General features: G+C 47.1%; 1 protein-coding gene across 1 annotated transcript in view; it reads left to right on the forward strand.

The window, feature by feature from the left end:
* The window catches only part of LOC126456767 (filamin-A), an 885,319-nt gene that overhangs the window by 1,027 nt on the left and 870,611 nt on the right, over positions 1-13,681 (forward strand). The window lies entirely within an intron of this gene.

Consider the following 13,681-nt stretch of genomic DNA (forward strand, 5'->3'; position numbering starts at 1 on the left):
ATTTCATTCCCATATATTTGTGAAAACTACTTCGAAATCGTGAAACAGTCGTACGAAGAAATACGCTTATATTCCGATTTAGAAATACAGCTGCTTGGCGTGTCTACAACGGTGATTTTGCATGTGTGTCATGCAAGGCCTCTTTACAGCTATTGTTTTTGCCTACAGCCACTTGCACTTGGTAGTTCAAATCTGTAAAAAGCAGATGTAAGGGATTTTCTCAAGTTGACTTGACATAGGAGTATCTTAGTAGTGAAGAATAAATGTATTAAAATTTAGTGCATGATGCAAAAGTTTTTCACCCATCTGAGCATTTAAGACATGGTATCTCTTGAGCTATGTGTCATAAATGATGTAGCCCATTTGTGCAGGTACAGTAAGCAGCGTATGTGTATATGGTCTGTGAAACAGGTATCAAATAGAGTTTGCATGTTTCTGACGCCATATCTCTTGATCGATGTGTGGTACCATGATATAATTTTGTAGATGCGTTTAGCAGCATATGTGGATAGTGTCTGCGAAATTTATTGTCAATACAGTTAGTAGCACAGAAGTAATTTAAACGTCATGTATGATGTGTCAGCTTTTCATACATCTCGTTGTTTATGACGTTATATCTCCTGAACTACGATAGGTGGGTGGTTCTTACACCGACAGCGGTTACTTATTACATACCAGTAAGGGATATATGTACCAAGTTTTGTTGAAATCAGTCAAATGGAGAAGAGGTGGTACACACACACACACACACACACACACACAGAGAGAGAGAGAGAGAGAGAGAGAGAGAGAGAGAGAGAGAGAGATATTCATTTTTATATATGTGTGGTTGAAGTAGGTATTCGAACGAAAAAAAAAAATAAAGAAAAGAGACGTAGCAAGATTCAGACAAGTAATCCATTGATTGACTGATTACAGTTATCCAAAGGAACCTAGTGAGCTGCAGAGCCCATCATAAGACGTTGTCTTACTTTGGTGATTTAAACGTACCTCAGAAAACTTCAAAGGCGATTTTTGCGGTGATTTTTGGGAATTGCACAGGACTCACGGCGGACAGGCAGCTGCTTACCGGCGTGTCGGATGTGACGAGTGAGATACTGATTTTTCTCCATCGGTTGTCCAAAGTCAAGGTAGCAGCGCCTGGGGCATGCCGTGAACATGGAAATCAAAGACATTGCGTATTAATCTTTCGTGGAATTAAAAGCTTAAGTATTGTTACAAAACATGTCTAGATTATGTAAAACTAAGCCAGTATCAAAGGTTGTAAGCCACAGCATGATCCGATAATTAGTTTGTTAAAAAATCGTGTTCTCGAAAACTTAAAAGCGCGTAATATTGAAGTTAGTGTGTTCTACTTTTGGAATTAGGTTCACTTCATCATAAGAAAATATCGTAAATGTTTTCATGTAGCTACCTCCTTCTTAAATTATCAACGAAAAACCAATTTATTGAGTCAAAAACTGGGAATACGAGATAAATTAACTTACTTTAGTATGTAAGACACGAAGCTGAAATGAGTGCTCTGTAAATTTATGTAAGTAATGATGAAACCGTACCAACTTTTACTCTGATATTGGATTTTTATAAGGGGACACCTGGCTGAAATTGACTAACAAGTTCGTGGCGCCCTCCATCGGTAATGGTGGAATTCAATATGGTTTTGGGTGACACTTAGTCCTGATGACAACTTTCATTCTCGTAGGCATACGAAGGTTTCTTGGGGAATGGCATCCGATTCTTCACGGAGTGCTGCACTGAGGAGAGGTATCGATGTGAGTCGGTGAGGCCTGGCTCGAAGTCGGAGTTCCAAAACACCCCTAAGGTGTTCTATAGGATTCAGGTCAGGATTCTGTGCAGGCAAGCCCATTACAGGGATGTTATTGTCGTGTAGCCACTCCGCCACAGACCGTGCATTATGAACAGGTGCTCGATCGTGTTGAAAGATGCAATCGCCATCCCCGAATTGCTCTTCAACAGTAGAAAGCAAAGAAGGTGCTTAAAACATCAATGTAGGCCTGTGCTGTGACAGTGCCGCGATAGGCAACAAAGGGTGCAAGCCCCCTCCATAAAAAACACGACCACACCATAACACCACCGCCTTCGAATTTTACTGTTGGCACTACACACGCCGGCAAATGACGTTCACCGGACATTCGCCATACCCACACCCTGCCATCGGATCACCACATTGTGTACTGTGATTCGTCACTCCAGACAACGTTTTTCCACTGTTTAATCGTCCAGTGTTTACACTCTTTACACCAATCGAGGCGTCGTTTGGCATTTAGCCGCGTGATGTGTGGTTTATGAGCAGCCGCTCGACCATGAAATCCAAGTTTTCTCACCTTCCGCCTAACCGCACGAACCGTGGCAAGACGCCTTTGACCGTGCGGCCACACCGCTCGGCGTTCTTTGGGTTCCCTAAGACTGAACAGCAGAGTGATACAAAAACTGGACGTGGGACGCTAGTGAGGGTTGTACTCGAGACATAGGTTGAGCAGTCTCGTGCGCGGTCTGCTTCGGCTCCTACGCTTTGAGAGCAACTGACGCTAATTGTATCGGGCGGGCAGCTCGAATTTGTGCGCCCAACGGCCTGATTGGCTAAACTTAATGCTAATTAACTCGGTAACAGCGTAACGTATCAATTTTTTTTCGTAACAATGTCAGCACAACTGCCCTACCACACAGATCCAGACTTTTCAGTTTCTATCTCTTCGACTTATCTACAATTGAAGGAATAAGGCAAAGTAGTGTTATAATATAGATTAAGTAACGTAGAGCTAGAAGTGAAGTTGTGTTTGAAGGTAACCGTTTAAAGCTCGAAGAACTGTCATTTAAGTAATTCAGCTATAACCATAATTTTATGTGGTGTGGCATTTATTGATTACATTATTGTGTCGGATGTTGAAGAACAAAGAACAGACCTTCAGAAATTTACAAGTGAAAACGATCAAATGGTTCAAATGGCTCTGAGCACTATGGGACTTAACTGCTGTGGTCATCAGTCCCCTAGAACATAGAACTACTTACACCTAACTAACCTAAGGACATCACACACATCCATGCCCGAAGCAGGATTCGAACCTGCGACCGTAGCGGTCGCACGGTTCCAGACTGTAGCGCGTAGAACCGCTCGGCCACTCCGGCCGGCCGTTCAAATTAATGTATGTCCACAAATGCTTCATTTATCAGATGTTCCACTTATATGGCTCTTAAGGAGTATGGGTATCAAGATGAAATTTGGTGTAATGTTATTTCATCGCAGCTGGGAGTTACAAAATTCTTAAGAGAATAAACGTACATGATGCTAGAAATCTCACTCTCACAAGCAGTCTGTCTCTACAGTAATCAATTCACTCATAACAGTAAATAGCTTGGCAATTTTGGGTCGATTTTATAAGGAGTTTTACTTTCATCTTCGTTGCTGTCATTCTCGTGAAATTTCGATATTGTTGTGGGTCTTCCATCAGAAGCTCTGCAGTGAGATACTTGTGTGCTCCAAAATGATTCCGCCGCCTAATCCACACACTTATCCAACACGAACACGTTTTTTGTGTGCCTCTGCAGCTGCAGCCCAGGGCTCACCGATCGCGACCTCTTACTTCATACACAGACCTACGACGGAATATCTCGGGAACGCGATCTTTCAGCTTTTACAGAGACTTTCACCCTGCCGCCTGTAAACAATTCCGACATCTGTTGTCAGTGAATTCTCAGACATTTACAGAAAGTGCACTCAAGTAACTCCCAGAGAGTAAGTATCAGCGAAAATTCTCCCGCCGTGTCTGGAACCGCGCGACCGCTACGATCGCAGGTTCGAATCCTGTCTCGAGCATGGATGTGTGTGATGTCCTTAGCTTAGTTAAGTTTAAGTAGTTCTAAGTTCTAGGGGACTGATGACCTCAGATGTTAAGTCCCATAGTGCTCAGAGCCATTTGAACCACTTTTTTTTGTGACGGTAGTCGGTGGATGTGATGCAGACAAACAAATGATTACAATTTCAGAAAAATGATTTACTAGAGATAAAGAGCTTCTCAAATTGAGCCAGTCAACAACGCACTGGTCCAAATCTGGCCTTATGCGAGCAGTTATTTGCTTGGCATTGATTGATGTTTCTGGATATCCACGTGAGGGATATCACGCCGACTTCTGCTCGCTTGGCACGTGAGGTCGTAAGAATCCCGAGCAGGTCGAAGACCCAACTGAGGAGAGACCTCGCTGCCCGAGGGAGGCAGGAGGCAGAGACGAAGACGAGGGGCGGCAGGAACTGCCGCGTGGTTCGGGCAGCAGCACAGTGTGGAACTGAAACGCCTGTGCAGTACTGCACTACGTCCCAAATTAGTCGCCGTGTCGTCTTGGGCGCCTTGCCACGGTTCGCGCGGCTCATCCGGTCGGAGGTTCGAGTCCTCCCTCGGGCACGGGTGTGTGTGTTGTCCTCAGCGTAAGTTAGTTTAAGTAGTGTTTAAACCTAGGCACCGATCACATCAACAGTTTGGTCCCATAGGAACTTACCACGACGACGACCACCACCACTACCACCACCACCCAATTTAGTCTTTTGTAATTTAGAGTGCGTCATGTGTGCTCTGAAACGAGTTCCGAGCTATACTGGAAATAAACAAAGCGAAAAATTCTAATTGTGAAGACTGATACTCGTACAATCTACCCGTTAGTTTGGACCTATTCCGACGGTTGTCAGTCTTCTGTTGCCGAAAAGCATTAATAACGTTCCCACGTGACCCACTTACTTAGTCACCGACGTCTAATAAGTCTTCTGGTTGTGGCAGTGGTTGGTTTGCAAGTCTTACAGCAACTGTACGCCGCGGTTGCACCACTATGGTTTCAGTGCGCTGCTTTAATAGTATCCAGTGTCGACTGTACACCTTTGCTGGTACAAAGACCGTCTGCTAGTGGTGTGTGGTTCCATATACAGACAACTATATGCAGGTTGTCTCTCGTTCCATTTAGCAAGCGACACCTCGTCAGAATTCTCAGGACCAGGGGCCACATTAGTCAGTTTCTTTTCTCATACCGCAAGTGACTACGATGGAACCTGGAGATGCAGAACCTAAGCGAATCCCAAGAAGCAAATCGAGTGGAAGAGAAACGACCTGCAGATCTAGACCAAGTGTCGCCTGCCAAAGTGTTCACTAGATGGATACGGTGTATGGGCCCTACTTCAGAAATGTTTATTTCGTAGGCACCAACCGTTGTGGCCTACGATAGTGGATAAAATAGAAACAAAACTGTGGTTGCTCAAAATTAATTCAGATTTAATGTTTTGCTATTCTTCTACAAATTGTCCCTCTTTGTGACACACCTTTCTATTAAAGCAACTCTCATACGAAGTAGGAGGATGTCATTGAAGGTAACGACCCGAGTACCTTTGCATTTCCGTGTCGGTCACGAAGCACTCTTTCCTTCGGCAGGCCAAACTTGTGAAAGTTAGAAGCCAGCGGCCTGGCCTGTGGGCTGTGTGTTCGGGGCAGTTCAGTGGATAATGGCGTACCGTACGTTTATTTGGTTATTGCAGGGGTGTAAGGTTAGGCGCCATCGTGGAGGGCCCCACGAGCGGTAGCAAGTTCCAACCCGGCAGCAGGCGGCTCTGGTAGCACCGTGTTCCTTCAGGAACGCGCCTCACTAGCCTAGTGGTCGACGTGAAGTACCTCCGTGCGACCGACCCGGGTGCGATTCCCGGTACTGCGGGGCGTTCTCCGTCGGTGGGAGGGCTGGACCGTGCTGCACTCGGCCTCTCGACGACGGCTGACGAGCTGCCCGACTCACACGCGGCGGCTTCGAGGTCGAAACGTCGACAACATCTAGGGCAGTGATATGCTGACCGCGCGCCCCTCACCTTACCCCCTATCCGACTACGAACGGCGGTGGGCGGCGCCACGCGGCGGTCGGTCGACCGTCGCGTCGCCTCCGTGGCCTCGTCACGAGGTTCACTTTTTGCCGCAGGAGACGGAGCGGCCGTGGGCGGAGACTGGAGCTCTGCCTCTCCCTCTCCAGCGACCGGCAGGCCACTGCGTCTCGCCTCCCACCTCCTATCCTGTAGTTACGGATCCGACTCTCGTCACACACATCACGAAGAGCCTCACGGAGAAGAGTCTAATAAACTGCGCATGGCGCATTCGTTTCCGGGATCGCAAATCACTCTCTGCACGCTACCCGAGCATTTGTGTAACGTAGTCGCAGTTGCCGAGGGAGAGAGAGAGCGCCGCCCGGTGGCAGTCCGTCCGCGAGCCGCGGCGCTAGGCGAGCCGAGTGGCAGGCGCGTCTCTGTTGGAGCTCCAGTGCGACCACGAGGGGGCTTCTTCCCCGAGCGCTGCAACTAAATCGAAATACACACATTGCAATAATAACTTAATCGACACGAACTAAACTTAGTACAGCTTCTGGGAACGTAAGACCAGACAACTCGATAATGGCGTACGTTTCGATCCCACACAGTGCCTAGCAGGTGTTCCGGCAGGGAGCAGCGTGAGGACAGAGTGTGACGGGGCTGCGGGCTGGTGCGCTGCCCGCTGCCACGTGCGCGGCCCGCGCCGCCCAGCTGACTCCTCTGCTGACTCCTCTGCTGGGAAACCAGCTTCGGGATGAGGCACAGGCCCAACTTGGCCTGCGAAGCGTACACGTAAGAGTGGTGGCCGAGTATGCAGTGGCAGAGCGGTGCGTGCAGCACATTGACGTCGTCGTCCACGAGAACCTTCCGTAGCGATGCGTTGCGCTACAAATGAGCCAACTCGTCCCTCGCTCGTCGCGTCGGCCTCTGGACACTGGCGGAACGAAGTGTCCCGAGGTCGGCATTCCCTGCAGCGCGTCAGAAGGGCGCGCAACTGGAAGAGGCTCGCCGGGACGCGAGCCGAGCACCTCACGCGCCGCCCGCGAATGTGAAAACAGTGCTGCGAAGTGATACAAACTGCGAAGACCGTCTGGAATCTCTGAAATCACAAATGCGTGAAATATTGCTGTCTCGGAAGGGTTTTGGGGAGGGAACCCGTGTACGAGACGCTGGTGGGACGTATTCTGAAGTATTGTTGCTACGTGTGGAGTCCTCAGGAAGCGCGCGCGATGACAGACGTCGATAGAGTCCCGAGACCGGCTGCCGGGACCGTAAGCACTTGCTGTCGCTCGTACAAAAGTGTGAGGGACGTAGTCAGAGAACATCTTGTCCCCAGACTCGCTCGTGTAAATTTATAAAAGTGGTATCAGAAGTAATGTGACAATTGTGCTACCTGTGTGCTCTCTCCAGCTTAGGGATCGCGAGGAATGTGACGAGGCGGGGGTGCCGGTGCTGCACGGAGGACCGGTGCGGAGCGCACAACGCTGCAGACGGGAGCTCTGAACTGTGGATCAGCGATACTTCCAGAACGTACTTCAGGATGAAGTGGATAATAACATCACGGACACTCTGCAGTAGTTGCAACGTAAAGCGTGAAACGCAGTGCAACAGTACTTCCGCTCACGTTATATCGAATCTCGAGTGCCACGAACACGGAGGATGAGAAAGTGCTAGTATTTAAACGAACAATCTCGAGGTAGGTCTCTGGCATAGTGGGAGATACGGACGGCTGCGGAGGCAACTCGTGTGGCAATCGAAGATCGATCAGAGAGTAAACCAACAAGTCTCGCATAGGTAGAAAATGTGGCTCGCACGTGCAGGGACCGCGTAGAACCGAAGCACTGCTGATGGGTAGGACACGTTTGCTCGCGAGACCCACGACGCGGACAAACTCGTGGGAGGCCTAAGACAGCTAGCTGTGTGTTGTGTAGGACTCTATGCAAAGAGCGCAGGAACGTAGTCGGTGGGAGCAGACGTGGTCTCGAAAGTCAGAAACGCCTTATCGTCAACATTATCGTCAACCTCAGAAGCCATTTAACGCCCACTGCTGGGCTTCACACTTCACCATCTTCAGTTTTTCGCATGCAAGCCGGTCCCGATTATTTCTTTATTTCGGCAGTTCATCCCCCCATACGGCAGTTCTCTAGGAGTTTTCTTGTCGCGGCAAATTGGACGAGTTCGCAACGCCAGATGGAATTTATGAAGGATTTCAGGTCCTAAAATAAGAAAACAAAACGGAAAAAAATTTACAAGTTGCCGTGCAGTTGTAGACTACGAGGTGACTACGGTAAGAAGTATAAGCGGAACGTGGGCGGCCAGTGAAGAGCGCGTGCCGGTGCGTGGCTGGCGACGCCGCCCGGGACCGCGGCGAGGGTGTCGTCCTGAAGGAGCAGTAGGGACACACGCAAGGCCCATTTCGACTAATATTGCGGCATCGTGGCGCCCAGTGTAGTTGGTGGCGCGGGCAGTGGACCGGCGAGACCAGGAAGGTGGCGGGCGGACCGGAAGCGGCGCTTCTCACAGCCTCGGTCGCGCGCCTTTGTTCCACGATTCCGCCTGTCACTGTCACGCATCTGGAACAGTCGGTAACCGACAGTAGTGGCTCATTATATAGTCGAGAGAACGAGAGGAATGAAGCTTACGAATGCGACGTGACAGAAGAGTGAACGAGATAGATAGATAGATAGATAGATGGAAAAGCAGTCGAAGGGGTACTAAATGAGAATCGTAGAAAAAAAGAGCTCTACGTCACAGCTGGACCGAAAGAAGGGCAAAGTCGACAGGAAACACGGTGAGGCGCGAAGGAATCGTCCAACTGGTGACGGAGGCGAGTGTAGCGCCGTCACAGCTGTGGGAGGAGGCAGAGACTCACAGCACGGCACAGCGCGGCACGGCACGGCACGACACGGGACGCAGCTGCATCCGACGACTCCTCGTACTCTGCATCACAACGGCAGTTCTTCTGAATTGCCTCGAGCTCCCAGATAGCGTCAGTTTTGGAGACTTGTCGGATGTGGAACATATATCTGCCGAGAATAATAAGATGGATCCACGGTTACAAAGCCGTAAATACGTTCTGATAGAAACTTGACTGCGGTTGAGTCCCGGTCCTGTTTCCTCCCCATTACTAGAAAATGTTTCACCGAATAGTGGTTCGAGATTCCGGAATACGAACCCTCTTTAACCTCACCAGTAAATGCGTCAGTAATTTGATTCGGCTATTTCTGCGTGCGCTTAGATGTATTTACAGACGCCGGTTAGTACTTAAATTCTCGGCCTGCACGAGATTTCTTGCGGAGTGACAACCACCGTAAAGACACTTGCTGCCAGGAGCCGCCATCTTCGGGCCAGCTCATCTCAAACAGAGAGCACTCAAACCTGGCAGCGTTGTTTTTCACATATCAGAGGTTCAAATAAATTTCTAACGAAATTAGCTCGTGCATATATTTACGGTACAAAGTGGCACCTCGACAACACTGTAATGACGTGATCGACATGCATACCCTGTGGCAATACTGTGCAGTTAGTGCAGAGTCGAAAACTCGGGGTGGAAAGTGCTATCCTAGCAATACATTTGCTGATTTCTGTGCGTGATATGTTATCTCGTTTCGTAATCTTTATGCAACAGTTATAGCAGGAATGCTGCAAAACACGTGCAATTACCGAATAGTGGCAGCACAAACGTTTTCATTATTTCACGTCCATAGATGTGTTTTGGCTTTTATCGTTCGCCGTGTTCCCTTAACCACTCCACGGTTTCCAGTCTGTTCTCACTATTGCCTCTGCCTTCTACACTAATGTCGTCTCAGGATGTGTCCTATGAAACGATATCTTCTTTTAGTCAAGTTATGTCACAAATTTTTCTTCTTTGCCCAGTTACATTCAGTACCTCCTCACCAGTTATTCGATATACCCATCTAATTTTCAATGTTGTTCTGTAGCACCATATATCAAAAGCTTCTATTCTATCCGTGTCTGAATTGCTTGCCGTCCACATTTTACTCTCCTACAAGGCTGCACACCAGAGACTTAAACTTATATCAGTTGTTCACAAATTTCTCTTCGTTTTTAGAAAGGCTTTGCTTGTTCAGCCAGTCTACATTTTGATCCTCCTTTTCCTAATTCCTCCTCGGTTTCCTTTATTGCTGGCTCAGTGTATAAGGACAGAGATACGCCATAACCCTCTCTTCCTTCTCCCGCTCCCTTTCAAGTCCTCAGCCCTTTCCTGCTTTAGGACTCCTGTGCAACATGTGGAAAACCTGTGTTTGATACCTCTTACCTTCAGAATTTCAAACAGTGTGTTTCAGTCAACATTGTCAAAAGCTTGCTCTGAGTATAAATGCTACAAATGTAGCTTTGTCTTTCTGCCGCCTGTATTCAAACATTATACGTGTTCCTACACTTTTCCAGAATACATACTAATTTTCCGCGCGATCGGGAGCCACCAATTTTTTCATTCTCTACAAATAATTCGAGCAGTATTTTGCAGCCATTATTTATTAAAGTGAAGCTTCTGTAATTTTCACACCTGTCAGCACCTACTTTTTTTGGAGTCGGAATTATCACATTTTTCTCCAAGTCTGAGGATATTTCGGCTGTCTGATACATCCCCTTAAGTAGTCGTCCTATACTTTCTTTCCAACGTCCTGCTTTCTTTCCTGTACTTTGTACTGACTTGCTATCTGAGCACTTTATATTGATACAGCTGCTTATCTTCTCTACACAGGTTTACTCTTTAATTTTCCTATAGGCCGGATGTCTTGCCCTTAGTCATGCAAGCTCCTACAACCTTGTATTTGTCATCCATCCACTCTTTGTTAGCTAGTTTGAACTTGCTCTCGTTTACGTCCGTATTCCCTTTTGCCTGTTTCATTTGCTGGACTTTTATATCTTTTGCTTTCATCTTTTAGATTCAGTGTGTTGTTCAGTATTCAAGGATTTCTGCCAAGTGTTGTCCTTTTCCGTATTTGATCCCCCGCCGCCTTCATCATTTCCTCTCTCGAAGCTACCCGTTCTACATCCACATCGATGGCCCGTAAACCACAGCCCGTGACGGAGGCTACTCGTGCTACCACTGATTGATTCCCCCTTCCCTATTCTATTCGCGAATTGCTCTTGGCAAGAATGATTGTCGGTAAGCCTATGTATTAGCTCTAATTTCTCGAATTCCCTCGTTGTGTTCATTCGCTAGGCGTATGTGGGACAAAGTAATATGGTGATCGTCTCTTCCCGGACGGTACTATCTCAAAATTTCAATAGTGCGCCTCGGGGTGATGCACAACACCTCTCTCTCTCTCACAGCGTCTGCCTCTGCACTTTGTAACGCTCTCGCGCCGACTAAACGATCCCCCGACTGAAAAAGAGCTCTTCTTCGTCGGATCTTGTCTATTTCTCCTACACTACATTGATGAACAGTACTCGGGGATCGAAGGACAAGCACTGTGGAAGCCATTTTTCTAGTGGATGAATTACATTTCCTTAGGATTCTTCCTGTTAATCTGAGTCTGCCATGTGCTTTTCGTACTGTTTGTATTATGTGGTCGTTCCACTTAAGGTCGCCCTGCATAGATACTCCTAGAAACTTTACGATAGTTACTGTTTCCAGTGATTTGTCGTCAATAGGGTAATTGTACAGTAATGGATTTCTTTGCCTATGTATGTCCAATATGCATTGAGGATCTACTGCCGGAGCATCAACATTGATCGGCCCTCTGCGGGTCCTTATGTCTGCTGTCGTTGCTACTTTCCTACAGACAACCGCATCGTCTGTGAACAGTCTTAAAGAGCTTCCTACTAGATCATTTATATTAACAGTAGTGGCCCTTCTTTGGGGTAATCCCCAAATTACCCCTCCATCTATCGATTTTGTTACGTTAAGAGAGAAGTGCTAAGTTCTACCTGCAAGGATGTCCTGAATTCAGTCACAAATCTCGGTCGATACCCGGTACGCTCGTATTTTCTTCACTAAACTGCAGTGCGGGACGGTGTCAAATGCCTTCCTGAAGTCAAGGAATACTGTATCATTCTGAGTGATCCTGAAACTGCCTTCGCCCGCATCTCGTGGTCGTGCGGTAGCGTTCTCGCTTCCCACGCCCGGGTTCCCGGGTTCGATTCCCGGCGGGGTCAGGGATTTTCTCTGCCTCGTGATGGCTGGGTGTTGTGTGCTGTCCTTAGGTTAGTTAGGTTTAAGTAGTTCTAAGTTCTAGGGGACTGGTGACCATAGATGTTAAGTCCCATAGTGCTCAGAGCCATTTTTTTTGAAACTGCCTTCCTGAAGTCAAGGAATACTGTATCATTCTGAGTGATCCTGAAACTGCCTTCCTGAAGTCAAGGAACACTGCATCAACGTGAGCGCTCCTGTTTACAGATCTCATGAAAGAACAGAGCGAGCTGAGTTTCGCACGATCTCTTCTTACGGACTCCATGTTGATTTTTATAGAGGGGAATTGGTTCTCCAAGTACGTCATAGTACATCAGTACAAAATATGTTCCTTAATTATATAACAGAGGTAGGCCTGTAATTATGTAAACATGTCCTACGACCGTTCTTGAAAACAGGAAGACCTTGCGCCCCTTACCAGTCGCTAGGCACCCTTCGTTGCTCCAGCGACTTAACGATAAACTGCTGCTATACGGGGAGCACGTTATTTTGCATAACCTCTGTAGAATCTTACAGGTATCTCATCTGCCTCCAGTCCCTTTCCACTACAAAGCGATTGTAGCTGTTTTTCTTTCCGCAATTAGGTATCTGAAAATCTGCCATTTGGAAGTTCGTACAACAATTGTTAGGAGGGAACGTATTGTGATTCTCCGCGGTGAAACAATTTCGGAAGATTGATTTCAGTATGTCGGCCTTCTCTGTGCCATTTTCCGTTTCGGTGCCATCAAGGTCATTGAGTAACTGAATAGATGATTTCGCATCCTTTACTAATTTTACTTTCAGAGTCATTGAAAGCTTCTCTCATTGCTCTCCTTACGCTCATTTTCGCTTCTTTCAGCTGTTGTTTGTCAGCTAGGTTTTGGCTGATGTTGAATCTGTGATGAAATGGTCTTTGTTTACGTAGCAGTTTTCTAACACTGCTATCAAACCGCAGTGGTTCTGTAAGACCTAGCTCAGAATATACTTTCCTAAGGCATTTTGAACGATGCTTTTGAATTGATGAATTTTGATGTTAACTACTCAGGTACTCCGCAATTTGTATCTTGTCACACTTTTTAAGCAAAGATATTTTCCCACCTTTCTTAAAATTCCTTGTAATACACGTAGTCATATAATGCTATCACAGCCTAATGACCACTGATACTCTCGTCTACGTCAACTGATTCGAGAAGTTCAGCTCCGTTTGTTGCTAGGAGGTATAAGACGTTACTATCATGAGTTGGTTCTAACTATCTGCTCGAAGTAATTGTCTGACAAGTAATGCCACACGAATGTCTCAGGCACCAGTTTTGATAGCATGACTCTCCCAATCTGTAGCTCGCAAGTTGAAGTCACAGCACGATCAGGGAATTCTTTCACGAATTTCTGTGTTCTCACTGAAGCGCTCCAGCACTACAGTTCCTGACGCAAGTCGTCTGCAAAAGCATCGGGTTACCATCTTCGACCGAACATTGATGCTTAACTTTCACCCAGATTAATCCACATTCGGAATCAGTGATAACCTCACTAAGTATTGAACCATTCTTTACTGTAATAAATACACCGCCACCATCGGCGACAAACCTGCCCTTACTATAAATACTCCAATCCGGATTTAGTTTTGGTTGAACCAACTTTCTGTTTGTGAACTGCAACCTACATCCTTCTGAATCTGCTTAGTGTATTCATCTCCTGGT

Source organism: Schistocerca serialis, chromosome 2, assembly GCF_023864345.2.
Source record: "Schistocerca serialis cubense isolate TAMUIC-IGC-003099 chromosome 2, iqSchSeri2.2, whole genome shotgun sequence".
NCBI lineage: Eukaryota > Metazoa > Arthropoda > Insecta > Orthoptera > Acrididae > Schistocerca > Schistocerca serialis.